This window comes from Meles meles, chromosome 5 (genome assembly GCF_922984935.1).
Source record: "Meles meles chromosome 5, mMelMel3.1 paternal haplotype, whole genome shotgun sequence".
NCBI classification, from domain to species: Eukaryota; Metazoa; Chordata; class Mammalia; order Carnivora; family Mustelidae; genus Meles; species Meles meles.
In genome coordinates this window covers 104144863-104164353 of record NC_060070.1, presented here as the reverse complement: position 1 = coordinate 104164353, position 19491 = coordinate 104144863, and the positions used below count along the sequence as shown (strand labels likewise).

The following is a 19491-nucleotide window of genomic DNA, read 5'->3' as shown; positions in this document are numbered from 1 at the left end:
AATTTCCTACATGAACCATTATCCAGGGAGCTATACTGCACTTGAAGCAATCTTGAAGTGCAAGAAAGCTCTTAGAGGAATAAAATATGACCTTTAAGAAAAGTTAAGGAACTGGGATTGTTACAGTTTTTAGAAAACTATATTAAATAACTTCAATATCTTCAAATATTTTTCATTCTCCCCCCTCCGTGCATACATGTGCATGTGTGCACACAGATCCATTGGAATTTGAAGTAATTAGCTTTTTATACATATATTTGTTAACTTTGAAGTTAATGGGACTTGGACTTTTTTTTTTTTTTTTTAATCTATTCCAGCCCATTACTAACCATGTCTCTAAAGAATTCAGAGACTTGGAAAATCCTTGTTGACAGGTCTCTATTTCCAACTTTTAACTGTAAATCAAAGGAAAACCAGTACTGAATATGTGTTTTCACTTTAGATACAACATTTCAATCATAAATGAATTAACCAATAAAGAATTTAGTTTCCTTTTACTTTTGATGATGCCTGTATATAAATGACTTCAACACAAAGGCCAGTTGCCTCTTCCCTCCTCAATGTAACAACCATAATGAAGCATCTTTTTGAGGAGTTTCTGTAGGTAGGAGCCTAACAAGAAACCATTGCCATAGCTGGTTAGAAATAGGGTAGTTCCTGATTTCTATGCTATGGGGGGTTCAAGGCTAGGAAAGTTGAATTTGCCTTTCAGCCCTATAAAAAAATGTAAGAAATGTAACCCAAACCTCGGGGAATGTGAATTCATTCAGTATTCTCTTGGTCAGGAGAAATTGGGACTCTGATAGTGATAAAAAGAAGAACTATGAAATGGAAGAATTATCTCTAAACTTTTTCTGACTGTACACTTGGGTGTATATATATATATATATATATATATATATTTTGCATCTTTACCTGCTAATTTGGGTGTCTCACATTTGGATCTAAGGACATGCCCTCAGAAATAAGAACTAAAGAGCATCCAACCAAATTAGAATGAGTCATTTTGTCTTAGACTTTTGGACTTTTAAGGGGACTTATAAAAATATTCATTATTGATGTCAAACTCTGATATTAGGAAATGATTTGCTCTTTAGCATTTCAAATTTAAAGAGGATTTCAAATTTAAGAAGGATTTAAGACACAAAATGATTTTTTATTGACATTCTGTTTTCTTAAGTTTCTTTCAGCTTTGAAATTGCTTTTGGGTATTCAATTTAGGGCTCTTGTCATTGAAAGGAAAAGAAACCCAATTCAAATTAGCTTAGACAAAAAAGGGATTTATTGACTCAAGGGAAAAACATCCAGAAGGAGGCCTTGTTTCAGTAGTGGCTGGATGTAAATATTCAACTGGTATCTGTTGCTTGTTCTTGTTTCCCTATAATTCTGCCATTCTCTGTGTTGGCTTCATTTTCGGTCAGCTTCTTCTAGGTGGATTTAGGCTTACATGGTCTTTCGGGTTCAAAATCCAAGAAAAAGCAACAACAACAAAAACTCCTCTTTCCCACCCTTCCAAAGTTCCAGAAAGATCTCTAACTGGTCTAATTTGGGTCTTTTGCCCATCCCTAAACCAATCCGTGTGGACGATCCTGTGTGGATTCATTGGTCCAGGGATGTTATCATGGGAGCCATCACCAGGGACTACTAGAATCACTACTGAAAAATTATGGACCTCAGGCCTGTGAAATATTTTCCAATTATTTCCACAGTAGGGCTATCATAAGCCATATCTTTTTAGATAGAATACAATTAGTATATACTAGCCCTTTGGATTTAACCATCAAACTGAAAGTGTGTCTACGATCCAAGAATGTAGGTGTTGAAAGGAACAGGAAGTGGCCTCCATAGTTGGTTCTGAAGAAGTCCTAAGGAAATGGCATCACTTTCCTTTCTCTGTAGTAGCTGTTTTATTTTGTTCCACCTAGCACTCATTCCTTCTTTTTATGGTACCAGCATCCTGATTTCCTTTGAATGTTTCTTCTTCTTCAGGCTTCTTGAATTCAGACTTAAAGGCTTTGTCAAATGTGTTTCAGTAGGCCAGTACAATTAGATGCCTTGTTCTCTCCTAATCTAAGGTATTGGCTGGGGACCCATGCTAGCTAGGCCAGTGAAACTCACTATCCTTATACACTGAGTAGATTAATATATGAATGGGGAAAAAAATGTTGTTCATGTCTACCACTGGTGATATCCTTTTAAAAATGCTGAGTAGTTCCTGTTATCTCTGCAACTTTATCTGGTTCTTCTTTTCCCAAACGTAGTTTTCCAGCCCTTCTGTGAGCTACTCATATATTTCCAAAGGATTCGTTTTCCATGTAGATTGGAAACAGTTCCTGTTTCTAGACTGGTTGCAGCCTGCAAAATGAAATGGCAGAAAGCCTGGTACTCTGGTGCTCTGGTGTTCTGGAGCCTTGGATAGTTGGAAAAGCCAATTTCTCTGCCTAGTAATAAAGCTAGTATGATCAATACTAGGAGGAATTTAAGAACCACAGAAGGAAATAAGAAGCTGACTCTCTGGGACCCTTGCATACACCTCTTGTTATGAAGTGTCTGATTGTCAGAGGAGATAATGACATTTACTACAAAAATGCATTTGGGCTATAGTTTGGGGTCCAAGGTCAGAATGGGCAAGTCTCTCCATCCCACATCCCTGTTTATAAACGCTTTAGGTGGAGGCTAGGGAGATGGTCAGAAAACTGAAGCTACTGCCTGGAAACCAGAATCCTTAGTAGCTGTTTAGATTGAGGGACCTGACTAGTCAAGTTACTGACCTTTAGTTTCTAGTCTCTGAAATTGACCAGAAGCCTCCTAGAGTTTAAAAGGACTTGTCTTCCCAGGTAGACCTCAACCTTGACAACAATGTCCTATGCTCAGTGGTCAAAGGAGATCCTCCTAGAGGGCAGATTTAGGGGCTACCAGTGGGCTGACCATCCTTCCATGTATCCCACCACGATTGTCACTATATCCTGCAAAACAGAAATAGCCAAGACTGTTCCATGGAAGAAAAGTGAGTGTCTTGGTCAGCAGTTCCCATGTGAGGAATATCCAGGGTGCTGACTGCTTCAAAGTTGGCCACCTAGTAAAGCAATGTCCTCATGACTTTGGGAACTACGTAAGTCCACTCCATATTTTAAAGAGTGTCACTGGCACAGAGCTGATTTTATGGTCAGATTGATCAGATAATACCTAATTCTTGGCTGTCAGCTGGTATACAAGGTTCAGACATTTCCCTACCAGAGGCTTTGGGTCTGTCAGTTCTCTAAGGGAGTGTGCATGTAACCCAAGCCAAGCTAAATGGACTCTATCTCTGGACTTTGGGTCTTGGACAGAGTGCAGCAAGGGCAGGAAAAACAGATGCAGTCTATTTTCTCAAGCTGTGTTGCCTTTACAAAACTGTTGAGCAGTAATCGCTACACAGAATCTGGTCCTACACAGACTATCTTTCTCTAAGCCTGGTTTTCCAGCCTTCCTATAATTTCTATCTTTCTAATAAATTCTTTCTAATAAATTCCTTTTGCTGTTGAACTCAACCAGAGTTGGTTTCTGTGACTTGGAGCCCCAAGACCATCAGGTAATGCACCCTTTCCTTTCCCAGGCTTCCTATTGTACTTTTGAAACTTCTCATTCCCTTCACACATACCCTTGATTTAAAGGGTGAGGAAGGACATAATAAGATTGGCTTGGGATGATTCTGCCCACAATCCTAGAGAGAGCATTTGAGAATTGCCTGCCTTTGTGAATAGTGTATTATTTGAGGATGATTTTAGCTACTTGTGAGGGAGGACAGGGGCTTGTTTTGTTCACAGCTCTGTCCCCAAAGTCTAGCCTGCTGCCTGGAACAGCATCAGTGCATTCAGTATATATACACTAAGGTGGTTCTCCCTTGGTCTTGCCCCATTAGCAAATTTGTTCATTCAATAAATATTTGTTTATTGTTCACATGGGAATATAATGGTGAGCAATACAGATATGACACTTGTTTTCCAGTGACACTGACTTTTAATTGTATCTGTTTGGGTCAGCTGTAGTAGATTGGTTAAATATGCTTTAGTTGTTGAGAATTGGAGACTTAAAATACAATAATATAGACTTATTCTCTAAAGAACAGGAAGAATTATTATCTTGAGCAGGAGGAAACCCTGAATAGTCAGGGCAGAAGACATTTCTAAGAAAGAAGCATATCAATTATGGGCAATCTTTTTGTAACACAGCTCCTTCTATATCCATAGCCTGGGTTTGGATATTTTAAATTTAAATTAAAAGTTTTGACATTTAAATGTGTGTATATATACATATACACACACATATATATACACATATATAGTATTATATATAATAACTATTATTGAGGAATAAACTTAGCAGCTTAAAATGACATAAATGAATTATGTCTGAGTTTCTATAGGTCAGAAGTCTGAGCATGGAGGGTCTGAGGCAGCAGAAGTTGAGGTATGGCTAGGGTTTAGAGGATAAGAGGGGGAGGAGGTAGAGAGGAAGTGGCAAATCCTGAGGGTGGAGAAAAAGAGTCTTGGACACATTTTAAGGAGTTCTGAGCTTATTTTAAGAGCATTGGAAAATCATATTAGCATTTTAATTAGGAGAGGGTCATATTTACTTTAGAGTGAAGAATGAGGCAAAGTCCCATCTTAAGCAATTGGTTGAATGATAGTGAATTTGAGAAAAGGGAATTCAGAGAGGAGAAGCAGGTTTTGAAAAGGGGGAACAGAAAAATAATAAAAATAAATAAATAAAAAGAAAAAAAATATATAATAAACAACTCAGGCTTGACCACATTTTATTTGAAGTGCTTGCCATTCATACAAATGAAGATGTTCAGCAGACACTTTGGATACTGGCTAAAAGTTAGAGAAAGAGACGTGGGTTGGAGATGTAGACGTGGGAATACATGAGTGGCTTTTAACCTTTTAGTACATGAAAAAAGGAGGATCATGTCTGAGAATCTAAAAAGTAATGGTACCTCTCCCCAGAAAACTACTGTATATATATGGCTGCTATCTATAGCTCCGTATTGGGAAGTTGTGGTCATATTTTCATTGATATGATCAGGAAGAAACATATCTAATTACTAATGGACTGTAACACGAACGAATAAGGAAATGCAGAAATGAATGAATGAATGAGGAAATGAATGAGGAAATGCAGAAAATGATAATCATCCCAAGACGATTGTATTTGATCTGAACTTAGTAGGATTTAGTTGTTGAAGGCAGGCAGGCATTTCTTTGTGAAGGCTCTCCCTTGGGGAGAAATTGAGTCACACATTCACTCAGCCCATATTTATTGAGCACCTACTATATCCCAGGTATTGTTCTAGTGCAGAAAGTAAAGCTAGGCATAAGACCAATTCTTTTTCCTCAGGATGGTTCTCTTGAGATGGATGCAAAGCAACAGAACAAATAATACACTTTCAAGGAATGATAAGTAATGTGTTGAAAATGAAGTGGGGTTAGGGGATGTGAATGGTTGTGGCAGTTCCATTTGGATGGAGTATGCAGGAAGGACTCTCTGGAAGGGGCATTTGAGACCTGAATAAAGGGAAGCAGGCAACTATGATAAGGTGTGAGACAGAGCTTTGGAGGTAGATGAAGTAGGGAGAGAACAACACACTGGTGTGTATAAGGAAGGACAAGCAGGCCATATGGGGGAGGGGGTGAGGGGTAAAGCAGAGGGAGAAGTGGAGAAAGTGACAGGTGAGGGGAATAAGGGGGGCGTCTAGGGCACATGGGAGTTCTAAGCACATGAAGGTTAAGAACTTTCTGGTGCTCTGTGAGTAGTGGACAGAGCAACAGGGTACTCCTTTATTTCATAGGCAGTCGCCTTATTCCAGAACTTCTGTAACTTCCAGGTCCTCAAAGGTAACTGCCTACCTATTTGAAAGTGAACTCCTCTCAGATTTTCGGCAGCTATTACCTTAGGTTAAGGGCAGGTACAACAGTCCACGGCTGGGCGGACCAGGGTGACAGACCCTGGCGCCCCGTGGGGGCCGCTCTCACGAGCTAAGGAAGGTAGCACCTCTGATCCGTGCTGCAACGTGCCCCAGGTGCTCGCCTCCCTGGGTGCTCGCTCTTTCTCTTGGCGCTCCTTTATCTTTCCCGCTTCCGGGGTAGCTCCTCAGCCGCCTCTCCGTCGCGCAGCCTCTGGTCCTGGCAGGATTTGAGCTGAACGTGTTCCCACCAGGGTTAATTAGCAGTTCGCACTTGCAGATCCCGATCCAAAACCCACCCTCTGGCCTTGCCCACCGGAAAGGGGGCGGGAGTGCTAACCTTATCTCCCGGGCTCCGCCTCCAGGGGGCCGAGAGCAAGCTTCGGAGCCGAGGCGCTCTGCACTGGTCACTGCCCGCGGACCGGGCGACGGGGCGACGGGGCTCGGGACGGAGGGTAGCAAACCCTCTTCAGCCCAGATTCTGCCCGGGTTGGGGCTGGTCGCTGCCTGGGACGCCCCCCCGAATCCCTGGTGCAAGACGTTGCTGGCTGCGACCTCCACCCTGACCCTGGACGCTGCGCCAGGTAAGGTGACAGCGTCTTCTCCCCTCTCCTTGCTAGAGTAACAAATAGGGGTTTCAAGGCTAGCCGCCCCGGGGCTGCAGTTTGACATTTTGGAAGTTCTGAGGCTACAGTTTCTCCCCGCGCTGAAGCGCTTGGTGAACCGAGAGATCAACCCTGCACCCAGGCTGGAGTCTGGGATGTCAGGATTTGTCCTACAAAGTTACTGGGTGTTCCTGAATCCTGGGAGGTTCGTTAGGAGCTGGTTTGTGCCACGGGGGCTTTGGCCCCAGGAATTCTTATTGTGTGGCAATGTACGCCCCTGAACCCATCGTCCCCTTGGAAGGGGCGGTGGCGTCCACACGTGGCGCGCCGGGAGCGTGGGCGAGCGCACAGGGCGGTGGGCGGTGTATTTGGCCCAGAAGGTTCTTTAATGGTGCTGCACAGGACAGGAGCTTGGGGGAACTTTAAAAAACTCGGTACTTGAGCAGCACCCTAAACCAATTAAATCTGTAGGAATGGGACTTGGGGGCATCCACGTTTAAAAACAGCTCTTCTCGGGTGATTTCTATGCAGAACAACTTGGGAACCAGTGAGTTAAAGGAGTGGTTCTCAGAATGTCATCTCTGGCCAGCGGTATGAGCATCACCTGGGAACTCTAAGGGACGATCTAGAGCCCAGGCCGAAACTCTGGGAGTAAGGTTTAGCTGTGTTTTCATGAACCCTCCAGGTGATGGTTGCGTTTACCTACTTTTGAGAACTACTGGGTTGGATCTCAGTTAAGGTAAGGGCAAACACCTGCAAATTCCCCTCCACAGGGGCAGGAGTAAAGGGAACACTTTTCAGAAAATCCCAAGTGTGCATTAGTAGGGTTTTACCCTATCCAAAATAAAACAACCCCCCCCAAACCCACACTGGGAACTTTGGAGGATCCTGTAAAGGGTAGAGACTTACCTATCATCTTGAGCAATTTTTACATGGTAGAATCTGTGTACTTTAGGAGAGAATAGGAATTTAGGTGTTGTTTTTTTTTTTTTTTTTTTTTTTTTTTTTTTTTTTTTTTTAGAGTTGAAGCCTAAGAAGAAATGTACGTAAGAGTCTTCTAGTTGTAATAACATGAGTCTTTGGCTCCCAATGAGATGATACCAGATCATCCCTGTCATCAGTGTACATTACAGGACTCTTTTTTTTTTTTTCTTTTTAAAGCAGTTAGAGGTTTAAGGGATTCATGCCAGTTCTCCAGAGTGAAAGGGAAATTCAGCATTGCAGGTCTCTGGATTATCTGAAATGACTCCTTTTTTTTTTTTTTTTTTTTTTTTTTTCCCTTTTTCCTTTCTTTTAATAGAGATCTGAGATTTCAAAATTTTGGCTAAAAAAAAATTCCAGCTGTTTCTAAGTCATTAGTACAGAAATAGAATGACTTTGCAAACAGGCTTAAATGGATTAGAAAATCTGATGTTGGATAAAAAGCTAGAATAGGCATGACTCCAGTCCCAGCACATGTGTGCCTGGTGAACACAGTGCTACCCGTAGCAAGACTTTCTGTACAGGAATCGTTTATTTCCCAAACTGGCATTTTCTGTGCCAATTTGTGATTGCAATATATAGACTTCTTGAGGGGCAGGTACTAAGCTTGTGTTTAGAGAACTGGGGAAAATACAGGTAGTGTTAAGGAACAGGAGCCTTTGTTGGGGCTCAAGACTCAGGTTCAAAATATGCTGTGGGAACATATTCAAAATTTGCTCTGGGAGAGTTGCATAACGTCTCTGAGCCTCAGTTTCCCCATCTGTAAAAGGAGGACTGTAGTAATACAATGCATCCTTCATAGTTCTCACATTATTGTCAGAGTAAAGTGAAATAATGCTTCTAAAGTGTTTAAAATAGGAAATTAATATACACACACCACACTCACACTAAGAACAAAAAACTCTAATCCCCAAACGCCTTGAAAAGTATGTTGATAACATAGTCAGATTTTGTATTAAATCTAACCCTTAGAATTTATAGCTTTTGCTTCTTACCTGAATGTGAACAGAAGAATATTTTCAAATTCTCTTCATAATTTTATTGCATGTTTTATATAGAACTTTCTAGAATTTTTTTTTTTTACTTGATTAGCTTCAAATCATTTGATCTTTATTCACTCTCTGTGGTAAAGTATTTCATTCACTATCTGGTGGATTTTATAATCCATTAACGTTCACATTTAAACAGTCTTAAAGTCTGGTTCTCCTTAATATCAGTCCTTAGCCAATTCAGACGGGAAGAGAGCGTCTAAAGGTGACATGCTGTGGTATCTAAGAGAGCCACTTGATAAATACCATCTGGTATTTCTTAGGTTCTTGAGAGTGAGCATAGAATGAAACCTTATCCAGCTACATGAAGGTTTGCTGAAGCGGATATAAGAGAAGGGAAAATGAGGATCCAGATCAAGGATAGGCCTAAACTGGCAAAAAGGATTAGGTGAGGTAATTTAAGAGTTCTTTTTCTCCTTAACTGCAATAATTTCAAAATGCTTCAAACCACATACACAAAAAGCAATTCTTTGCATATCGTTTGATTGGAACTTATCTGGATGATCATCTTAGGACCAAATAGTTCTAGTGAAGAAACATGGTATCAATTTCAAAAAGGATGCCAAATTATTCTGTAATTTTGAATGTAGTCTTGATTATCCTTTGATTTCAATGATAAGTTGAATATTAGATTTCTAACTTAGAGCACCTTTTTATAACTCATCTTGACTCTTGGAATTCAAGATGTTACTGCCTATTACTAATCTTCTGTTACTTCCTGGAGACTAAACGTAATGCAGTTTCCAGCATATAAGCATTCTCAAGCATGTAAACTCCTTTATTTGGGCAATCAGTCTCTATTAGGATACTTTTGACATTTACGAGTGAATGTCATTAAAATGCATATGATTAGAATCTAACATTACTAAATGCCATTGCAATTTAATTTGAGTAGGGTTTTCTGTTTAACTCACTATGTATGAAATGAAGAGCTTTGGGGATGAAAAGGAAAGATCAGAGTACATCTCTGGATGGGAAAAATGAAGGCATGTGGAAGCAAATTCAAACTCTCAGGAATCAAATCATGTGTTCTGGATAATTTATCTGAAGAGCTAAGAGAGTCCGCAATGTCTCAATTGTCAGTGACAGGATGTGGCCGCACTGTTGCAGTGAGTGGCCAATTAGGAATGATCAATATTGCAATGCATAAAATAAAAAACGATTTTATAATTCTCCACTTACATGCATAAGGACTGGAGCAGAGATAGTCTTAGAGAAGCTAGCCTAATTGCACTTGATTTACATACCCTGGCTCACTTAGAAAGGTTTTGATGAGCATTACCTGGCATTCATTTAGTTCATTTTGAGGGCCCTACTTTGTTCCAAAGTGGATGGTTTTACTATTAAGGCCAATCTTGGAAGTCTTGTGAGTAAAACACATCAGTGGAAATGGATACATGTTTTTATTTTGTATTTATTGTCTTTGGATTATATTTCTTAGCATGCCATAGTAATTCCTTAGCTAGATTCATTATCATTCTTGAGAGAAACGAAGTAGAAATGTTTATTTTTGGCATGTGGTCTAGTCTCATGCAAACAAGATCAGCCATGGAGGCCAACTTTCTTTTCCCCAACTTTCTTTTTCCCCAACTTTCTTTTTGATGTTATGGTTGGGGACACTCTTCAGCCAGACTGCCTAGTCTTTTTTTTTTTTTTTCTTTTTTAAGATTTTATTTATTTATTTGACAGACAGAGATCACAAGTAGGCAGAGAAGCAGGCAGAGAGAGAGGAAGGGAAGCAGGCTCCCTGCGGAGCAGAGAGCCCGATGCGGGGCTCGATCCCAGGACTCGATTCCAGGACTCCGGGATCATGACCTGAGCCAAAGGCAGAGGCTTTAATCCACTGAGCCACCCAGGTGCCCCCAGACTGCCTAGTCTTGTCTTGTATCTGACTCTGTCACTTATTAATTGTTTGAAGTTGGACAAGTTGCATATATTATTTTGCTTCTGTTTCCTCATTAGAAAATTGGGAAAACAGTACCTACCTCAGCAGGGTTGTTATATGGAGTAAATGTGTTAATGTACATAAGGTTCTTTTAACACTGCCTGACTCATAGTTAATGCTTAATAAGAATTTGCTGTTATTTTACTTTGGATTTAATGAATGGTTTAAGTTGAGGCTCTCTTTTCTGTTTTCACCTCTTAAAAATGGAATCCTAAAAAAAGTAGCTTAGGCTATGTTCATTTGATGGTTTTTCTGTTTTAGATAGTGGGAGAATTTGTTTCAGAATAAGTGAAGTACTTCAAGTTTCTCAGAAAATAATACACCATTTTGAATACCATTTATAAAATTCCCAGATGCTGCTGCTGCTGCTGCTGGCCAGAGACCACACTTTGAGAATCACTGCCTTAACCTACTGGTTCTCAAACTTGACTGAACATCAGTATCACCGAGCACAGTTCTTTCTTTCTTTATTATTATTTTTTTAAAGATTTTTTTTTTTATTTTATTTGACAGACAGAAATCACAAGCAGGCAGAGAGGCAGGCAGAGAGAGAGGAGGAAGAAGCAGGCTCCCTGCGGAGCAGAGAGCCCGATGCGGGGCTCGATCCCAGGACCCTGAGATCATGACCTGAGCCGAAGGCAGAGGCTTTAACCCACTGAGCCACCCAGGCGCCCCTATTTTTTTAAAGATTTTGTTTATCGGAGAGAGAGAGACAGAGAGTGGATAGCGGTGGGGGAGAGGGGTCACAGCGAATGGGAGACAGAGGTAGGGGGTGGTAGCAGGAGAAGCAGACTCCCTGCTGAGCAGGGATCCCAATGTGGGGCTTGATTCCAGGACCCTGGGATCATGATCTGAGCCAAAGAGAAGCACTTAAGGACTGAGCCACCCAGGCACCCCGCACAGTTCTTTAGAATGTTGATACCCAAGCTGATTAAAAAGTAATCAGTTTGGTTAATTTACTGTGGAAAGGAGTAACCATCTCCTTTATAAAGAGAGGCCCTGTAAAACTATACATTATTATCTGTGGGATTCCCATGTACTCCTAGAAGTTTTAGAGTGCTAAGGGATATTATCATTGATCTAATATAAATGAGGAGACAGAGGCTTAGAGGCATGATTTTTGGCTAAAGGCTTATGCAGAGTTAGTTGTAGGACTGGGTAACAAATCAGAGTTCCTGTGTTCAACTCAATATTTCTCATTCAAGTACCTTGCCTTCTGGAAAATCAGATAATATGAGGGAGGCACATAATCAAAGACAGAGTGCTATTGGAATGCTATAAACTTAACCCAGTTTGCTTTCAGAGTTATCTGTTCAAAAGATTTCCTTAATGGAGAACCACTGCAAACAATATGTCCACCATGCCAAGAAAATAAATTTACAACTGTCAATTGTGAAAGGGATATTTTTTCCTACTAGGTTTATCTTTTCTAAGGATTCGGTTTAGTTTTTTCTCTTTGTTGTTTCTTTGGCATTTTGGTTTTTACTAATGAAAAAACTTAGAGATATCTTTGAAAATTTCAGGAAACGTTGATAGTTTTCTCAAGTCCAAGTTTAGTGACCTTCTGGGAATCCTGCCAGTTGCTTGTACAGTTGATTCAGTGTTTAGTTTTGGTTTTGACTTGTGTTGTTTTGATCTAGGTCAATTTAGCCATGATTGCAATGTTATCCTGTTTGTTAACGATTTGTTATTACAATTATTGGTGTCAAGAAAAGATAAAGGACCAATAAAATTTTCCTTTAAAATTCAAAGAAAAAGAGGTCCAGTGAAGTTTGAGCTTTAGAGAAATTTTGTACTTTTTTTTTTTTTAGATTTTTATTTATTTATTTGACAGACAGAGATCACAAGTAGACAGAGAGGCAAGCAGAGAGAGAGAGAGTGAGAGAGGAGGAAGCAGGCTCCCTGCTTGAGCAGAGAGCCCGATGCGGGGCTCGATCCCAGGACCCTGAGATCATGACCTGAGCCGAAGGCAGAGGCTTTAACCCACTGAGCCACCCAGGCACCCCAAGAAATTTTGTACTTTTAAGAATATTCTTTGGGGGCGCCTGGGTGGCTCAGTGGGTTAAAGCCTCTGCCTTCGGCTCAGGTCATGATCCTGGGTCCTGGGATTGAGCCCCACATCGGGCTCTCTGCTCAGCAGGGAGCCTGCTTCCTCCTCTCTCTGCCTGCCTCTCTGCCTACTTGTGATTTCCCTCTCTGTCAAATAAATAAATGAAATCTTTAAAAAAAAAAAAAAAGAATATTCTTTGGAAATTTAGTTTTTAAAGTGTTATAGGAACAAATACAAACACTCAGAACATAGGTTTATTTTCATGGTAACTTTCAAATCCAAAGGTTGTTCAGTGATTGAAACAACTTTTCAAAATACATATTTTCAAAAATTCTAAACCTTGTTATATCTGAATTTTGCTACTTTATTAGGGAGAGAGAGTTTCATTCCACCTCATGGGGTGTGTCTAGGCCTGTGATTTCCCATAGTATCCAGAATTCGGTAGAATATTAGAGATAAGACCAGAACATTCTTTTTAAGTGTTCAGCCATTCACTAAATAGTGACTAAGTGCCAACCATGAGCTTGGCTACCTTATGGGGATTCAGAGAAGTTGCTAAGTTCAGTTTAGTAAGTCTATTAATAGCCAATTGGCAGTTTTCTTTCCTTTTTTTTAAATGGAAAACTCCTTTCAATTTATTATGTGAAAATAACATTCTGTAAATATCTTTAAGTGAAAAAAGTATATAAGGCAAAAATAATTCTGATTTAAATTTAGAAAAATCAAGCAAAGCCTGATGCATCACTTAATTTCTTCTCCATTTTTGACTCTCCTTTGGCATACGACTATGACCATGGATCAGTCTTTAGAAAGGGTTGAGTATGATTTGAAGGCAGATCTTAGCAAGAAGTGGAGCGTTTATCCCAGAGAGAGGCAGTGTGGAGAAGGTAAACAAACACCCAAGGTCCTGAGAATGTGGGCAACTCCACCACTTCCCTGGAGAAATTTCCTTTGCCTTGGGCAGTCTGCCTTTTCATCATTTTACAGCCCCTTTTACCGTCCTCTTCCTGTTCAGATCACTTGTGAGCTAGCACTTCTGGACTGAGGTTTGAAATGAGAGAGAGTGAAATCAACACTGTGGGCAGCAGGGATGACATGCTAACTGTCTTCTCTAGAATGCTATAAGCAGAGCTCCTACTTGGCTTCCTTCGGAATTGGGGCAGGGGTGGGGATGAAAAGAGAAGGGAGGTTCCTCCCGCCAGGAAGTGGAAGTACATGGAACCTTCTTCAAACTTTGTGTATATTTAGTGGCAGCAAGCCACTAACATGTGCAGTATGACCGAGTAGGCACCTACTGTCTGTGTGTCATTTCTGAACCACCATTTAAATAGTAATAATAATAATATATGTCAAATAGAGGTTCTCATTGTTTCCCCAAAGTCTCTGGACTAGGAAATAAGAAGCTTGGATTCTCACACGAGCCTGCCACCAACTGAATGAAAATTAGTAGCTTAGAAAAGCCTGCCGTAAGGGACAGCTGGGCAGGTATGATTGTAAAGTCCTTTTTCATTTTGCTATTTGTATGTTTTTCTTTTCCTTGGTTGCAAGCACTGTTTGAAGCCATCGTGAGCCATGTAAAGAATTGCAGCTTAGAACATATATATAAACAGTTTAGGTCAATGTAGGGTAAAACTCTTTAGGAAATTAGTGTACTGGGAAATGTAGGACACATTTCTCAAATTACTATTAATATCCTTTTAGAATGTTCACTGAAAATGGAAAGTAGTGAATGAGGAATAATGAAATAACAGTACTTTTTATCTTAAGAAAATTGTAAATATCTTTTCATGATGGCTAAACAAAATTTTTTTTTGGCCTCCATGTGGAAATTACATAAAAAAAAGTTCATTGGTCTTTTCAACGCTTGAAAAAAATTTTTTTGATTCTGAATTGTGGGTTTTTGTGGTAGAAATCAGGCTTATATGGGTAATCAAATTATATTTTGAGCTCTGAATTGCATGTTTCTCAAAATGTTAACAGTTGTCTTTGATTTGTAGAATGATAGATATTTTCTTTCTGCTTTTCTTTGTTTTGTCTGTTTTTTAATATACATGTTTTACTTTCATAATGCAAAAATGAATGCCTAACTACATGCTATGTAGACGGAAACAATTGAAATTTTAATTTTGAATTCCAATACAAATGAGAGGTAATGATGTTACAGTGTGATTAATTTATCTTCTTTTAATTCATCAATTACTTATTGTGCCAGATGTGCTTTTAAATACCAGACACTAATTATAGATAGTACAATATGGCTAAAGTGACACAAAATATTTTTGTAAAAGCAGAAAATCAGTTTATTATCCTTGTGAACGCCAAAAGAATATTCTGTACTCTAAGAACTTGAGGCCATGTACGATGATAGCTAACTAATGGGTGTTGCGTAGTCACAGCCCTGACACTCAGCATCTGTGTGATTTTTGTGCCTAGTGTTTAACTTTTTTTTTTTTTAAAGATTTTATTTATTTATTTGACAGAGAGATCACAAGTAGGCAGAGAGGAAGGCAGAGAGAGAGAGGAGGAAGCAGGCTCCCCACGGAGCAGAGAGCCTGATGCGGGGCTCGATCCCAGGACCCTGAGATCATGACCTGAGCCGAAGGCAGCGGCTTAATCCACTGAGGCACCCAGGCACCCCTAGTGTTTAGCTTTTTAAAGCTTAGTTTGTCCATCTGTCAAGTGGGGTTCATAGGACCTATTTCCTTGTGTGGTCAGGAAGGTTAAGTAGAATAACTCAAAGCCCTCAGCATAGTGCCTGGCAGGTAAAAAGTACTCCACTTAGCTCAAATTTGTTATTGTCATAAGTATAATATTCTCCCTACTTCTAAGCTTTTTTACACTTGAGACTTGGATGTCTGTCTTTTGGAAAACACATCACTACTTTATTTTTTGGATTTATTTAGAGGGAGAGAGAGCACGCACATGTAAGCAGGGATGGGGGCAGAGGGAGAAGGAGAGAGAGAATCGTAAGCAGACTCTGTGTTGAGCCTGGAACCCCACAGGGGGCTTGATCCCCCAACCCTGAGATCATGACCTGAGCTGAAATGAAGAGTCAGATAGTTATCTGACTGAGCCACCCAGGTGCCCTGCCTTACTACTTCAGATGAGCTATCCTCTGTACAGCCTGGGTCATGAAGAGGCACATCCAGATTTTCACCATTGTTCACACTGGGCTGAGGGAGAAGAAAGTATGGATGCTGGAGATGGTGTCTCTTAGAGCTGGCAGTAACATTGGCCTTTGGGAGGAACACCATGTGACTGTAAGTGTTGATGTGGAGTCTGCAAGATGATCCTCCTCTGCCATATGGCATAGTCCCAGAAGGTGACTGTGATGGTTTGGTGGGATTGAGGGTATCTTCCAGCCTTGTTTGCAGCTATCGGTGGTTTGTCATGAGCTTCTGGGTTTAGCAATTGCAGAGATCTTTTTGGTCAGGGCCATGGATAGCCCATTAGAACAGCTTTGCGAAAATTAGAACATAGCCATGTCAATGGGCAGATGCAGCCCTAGGTTTCAGTATCAATTTGCTTCATCAACTAGGTTTCCCTGTGCTGTTGCAGCCCACACTTCGGCACAATTGTGTAGGATATGCATTAATCCATCCACTCCGCAAATATTTCTTAGTTATTTCTGTAGTTTAAACTAGATCCTGGCGATGCAGCGATAAATTAATTATGATCCTTGTACTCAAGGACTCATAATCGCTTAGCAAAATTCTCCATGGATGCTCCCCATGTCAGGGTCAGTTGCATTATCATGTAGGTCCTAAACCTCTTTTATTGCTATGTGTAGTAGGTGCTTTAAGGAGGTTGTTGTGTTTGTAATCTGGTCAGTTGCCCCCATATCTACTAGTCTGAAGGTCTATTATTTGTGTCTGTGGTTGGATCTATGTTCTCAAAATTGTGGTGAGTTCCACATACATAACATATGTAAGTACGTTCCTACAGAGGGTTTGGACTTAGTACATAGACTGTTAAATAAAAAACTGAACCAAACAAAAACCATGTTGGATTGAATTCAATTGACTGACGCTTGACAGAGGGAAGTTATGGAGGCACTGGGAAATCAGAATCAATTATTTTTAGATTACACATGTCAGAACCCTGGGAAAAAATGTGAGTATTTTTGATCTCTGTTTCATTCTAAGTTAATTAAATGAATGTCTGGCCAATTACCAATATAGGATAGTTAGAGCCATTTTTGCATCTGTGTTTCCTTAGCTATGCCTCTAAATATTTTTAATTTTTAGCTGGGTACTGTAATTTCACATTGGACAATTTTTGGCCAGACTTATCCCATTATTAAATGCCAAGCTTGAGTAATGCAACAAGTTTGTGCATTTTAAATGTTTCTGCATCATCTTGGATATGGCTGCCAAGTTGAATTTGAAATTTCCCTTCTAGTAACCTGCCATCTTTTTGGATTTTGAGCCTACAACAGCATAAGACTAGAGAAGCAATGATAATTGCACATTTTTTAATTCAATTTAAATTCTGACAACTTAAATTTAAAAAATAAATGTGTATGTTTTCTGCTTTATCCCCTCTTCCAGTTTATCCTCAGAGATGAGCATTTATCATAAAGTGAGCGGGAGAAGAAATTTTTTTTCTTCTATTCCTTTCTTTCATTGTCTTAGTACTGCCAGTCCTTCAACAAGGCTGGACTGTTTCACCCAATCCAGTATCCTCAAGGAATGCACTTGTACAGAGCTATAGTATTTTCAAGCTACAGTGAAGAGGAACATGTAGCCTTGCTTGTCTATAGTGTAAGACTTTGATAGTCTTTATTACTCTGCACTCTAGAGAATTTCATATTTTGACTTTTCCCCTTCAAAATCTGGGATTTCTGTTTTCTTAGAGGCATCTATTGATATGATATCTTCTGTGGCAAAAGGGGAAAGGAAGAAGGCATGTTTTATTACCTTCAAAATCTGCAGGAATGGGTTTCCATCAGTTTCTCTTGCTCTCTCTTTTTTTTTTTTTTTTTTTAAAGATTTTTATTTATTTGACAGAGAGGGAGTGAGCGGGAGCACAAGCAGGCTGAGTGGCAGGAGAAGCAGACTCCCCGTGGAGCAAAGAGGCTGACAGAGGGCTCAATCTCAGGACTCTGGGATTATAACCTGCTTCGAAGGCAGATGTTCAACCTACTGAGTCACACAGGTGCCCTGATGTCAGTTAGTTTTTTTTTTTTTTTTTAAGATTTTTTATTTATTTGACCGAGATCACAAGTAGGCAGAGAGGCAGGCAGAGAGAGAGAGGAAGGGAAGCAGACTCCCCACTGAGCAGAGAGTCCGACATGGGGCTCAATCCCAGGACCCCGGGACCATGACCTGAGCCGAAGGCAACGGCTTAACCCACTGAACCACCCAGGTGCCCCTGTCAGTTAGTTTTTAACATTGTTCTCACTAGGGAGTTGGGAAGTTTTAAATGGAAAAATGCAAGAATTTTGGTATATCAAGCAGGAAGGGAGATATTCTCCCAAGGAAGGCATTACTGTGTATTTCATTATTTTCACAATGAACAGATGTTGGTGATTACAAAACCATTGGCTGTGTGCTATATGAAGGGGAAAAAAGAGAGAGAGAGAGAGAGAGAGAGAGAGAGAGAGAGAGAAATGATGAGTCAGCAAGTTTCATTTCAGTGTCTACCAGGGTGCCTGACAGATCGAGGTTGGTTATGACCCCAGGTTGCTTGTGGTACCATTGGGAGATGGACTATTTCAAATATAATTTTTAGGAGGCAAAATAAGAATGTAAGGGAGCTCTAAATGGTCTAATACTGGAGATAGGCACTGTGGAAGGTGTGGTCTTTTTTGTCATGTTATGCTTTGTAGAAGAGGTGGGGATTAAACTTGCTTTAGAGAGGTGGTCAGAGAGGGAACACAAGCAGGGGGAGTGGGAGCAAGAGAAGCAGGATTCCCACTGAGCGAGCCCGATGAGGGGTTCGACCCCAGGACGGTAGGATCCTGACCTGAGCCAAAGGCAGATGCTTGACTACTGAGCCACCCAGGTGCCCTAAACCTGCTTCTTGAAGCATGGTTCAGTTTGGACAAATGATTGCTTTAGACACTCTAGTCAATGTAAGTCACAGGGCTGGAAATTATTTTATGAATAATTATTGTTTACAGTATAAATATTGTTGATACCAATAATGCTTATCCCGATAGCATACCAAATGAGCATACTGCCCTATTCCAGACACCTCCATTGATGGGAAACTTTCAGTTTGAGGGATATCCCCATTTTTTAAAACCTTTTAAAAGAGAAATTAAACTGAAAACTTCCTTCCTGGAGTTTCCAGGCATTGGTCCTAATTTTGTACTCTGGGAGTGATGGGGAGAAGCCTAATGTCTTTTCCACGTGGCAGTCTTGCCAGTGTTTGAAGACAAGAGGGACATCACATTCTAAAACTACTGCTTTTTTGCAGTGATTTGCAGTTATGTCTCCAGTCTGGTCAGCCTTCTCTAGATCCACTGAGGTTTGATTTTTCCTGATCATAGGGTTGCTGAATAGAGACGGTGTAGCCCAAGGGCAGATAAATTGTTGGCGTCCAATTGACAATAATGACTGCAGTTTACCATTAGCTAAGACCCTGTAGTCTCCTCAGATCTCCTGCTGTGAAGCCAGCAGCTTCCTATTGAGCATTCTACAATCCAGATTTTGGCTCCCAGGACTTTTGTATGTTTCTATTGAATTTTATCTTGTGGCTGTTGGCCCATTATTTATCCAGGTGAGATCTTTCAGTAAGGTCTTTCATTCAGTCAGAGATCATTCTTAGCTCTGCTTTGTGTGGAATTGTGATTTGCAGGTCATGGTTGCCCTTACCCAAATGAAGAGTAACCAGTTAACTGGACTGGGCAAGTGTCAGTACTCTAAAAACATCACTAGAAATCTCCCACCATGTTGGCATCAGGTCTTAAC

General features: G+C 40.4%; 1 protein-coding gene across 1 annotated transcript in view; it reads left to right on the top strand.

Moving 5' to 3' along the window:
- Nucleotides 1–6364: 6364 nt before the first annotated feature.
- Nucleotides 6365–19491, top strand: part of COL21A1 (collagen type XXI alpha 1 chain) — a 197871-nt gene continuing 184744 nt past the window's right edge. The window contains exon 1 of the mRNA XM_046006810.1: nt 6365–6528. The gene's annotated coding sequence lies outside the window, so the exon portion shown is untranslated. The remainder of the gene's footprint in view (nt 6529–19491) is intronic.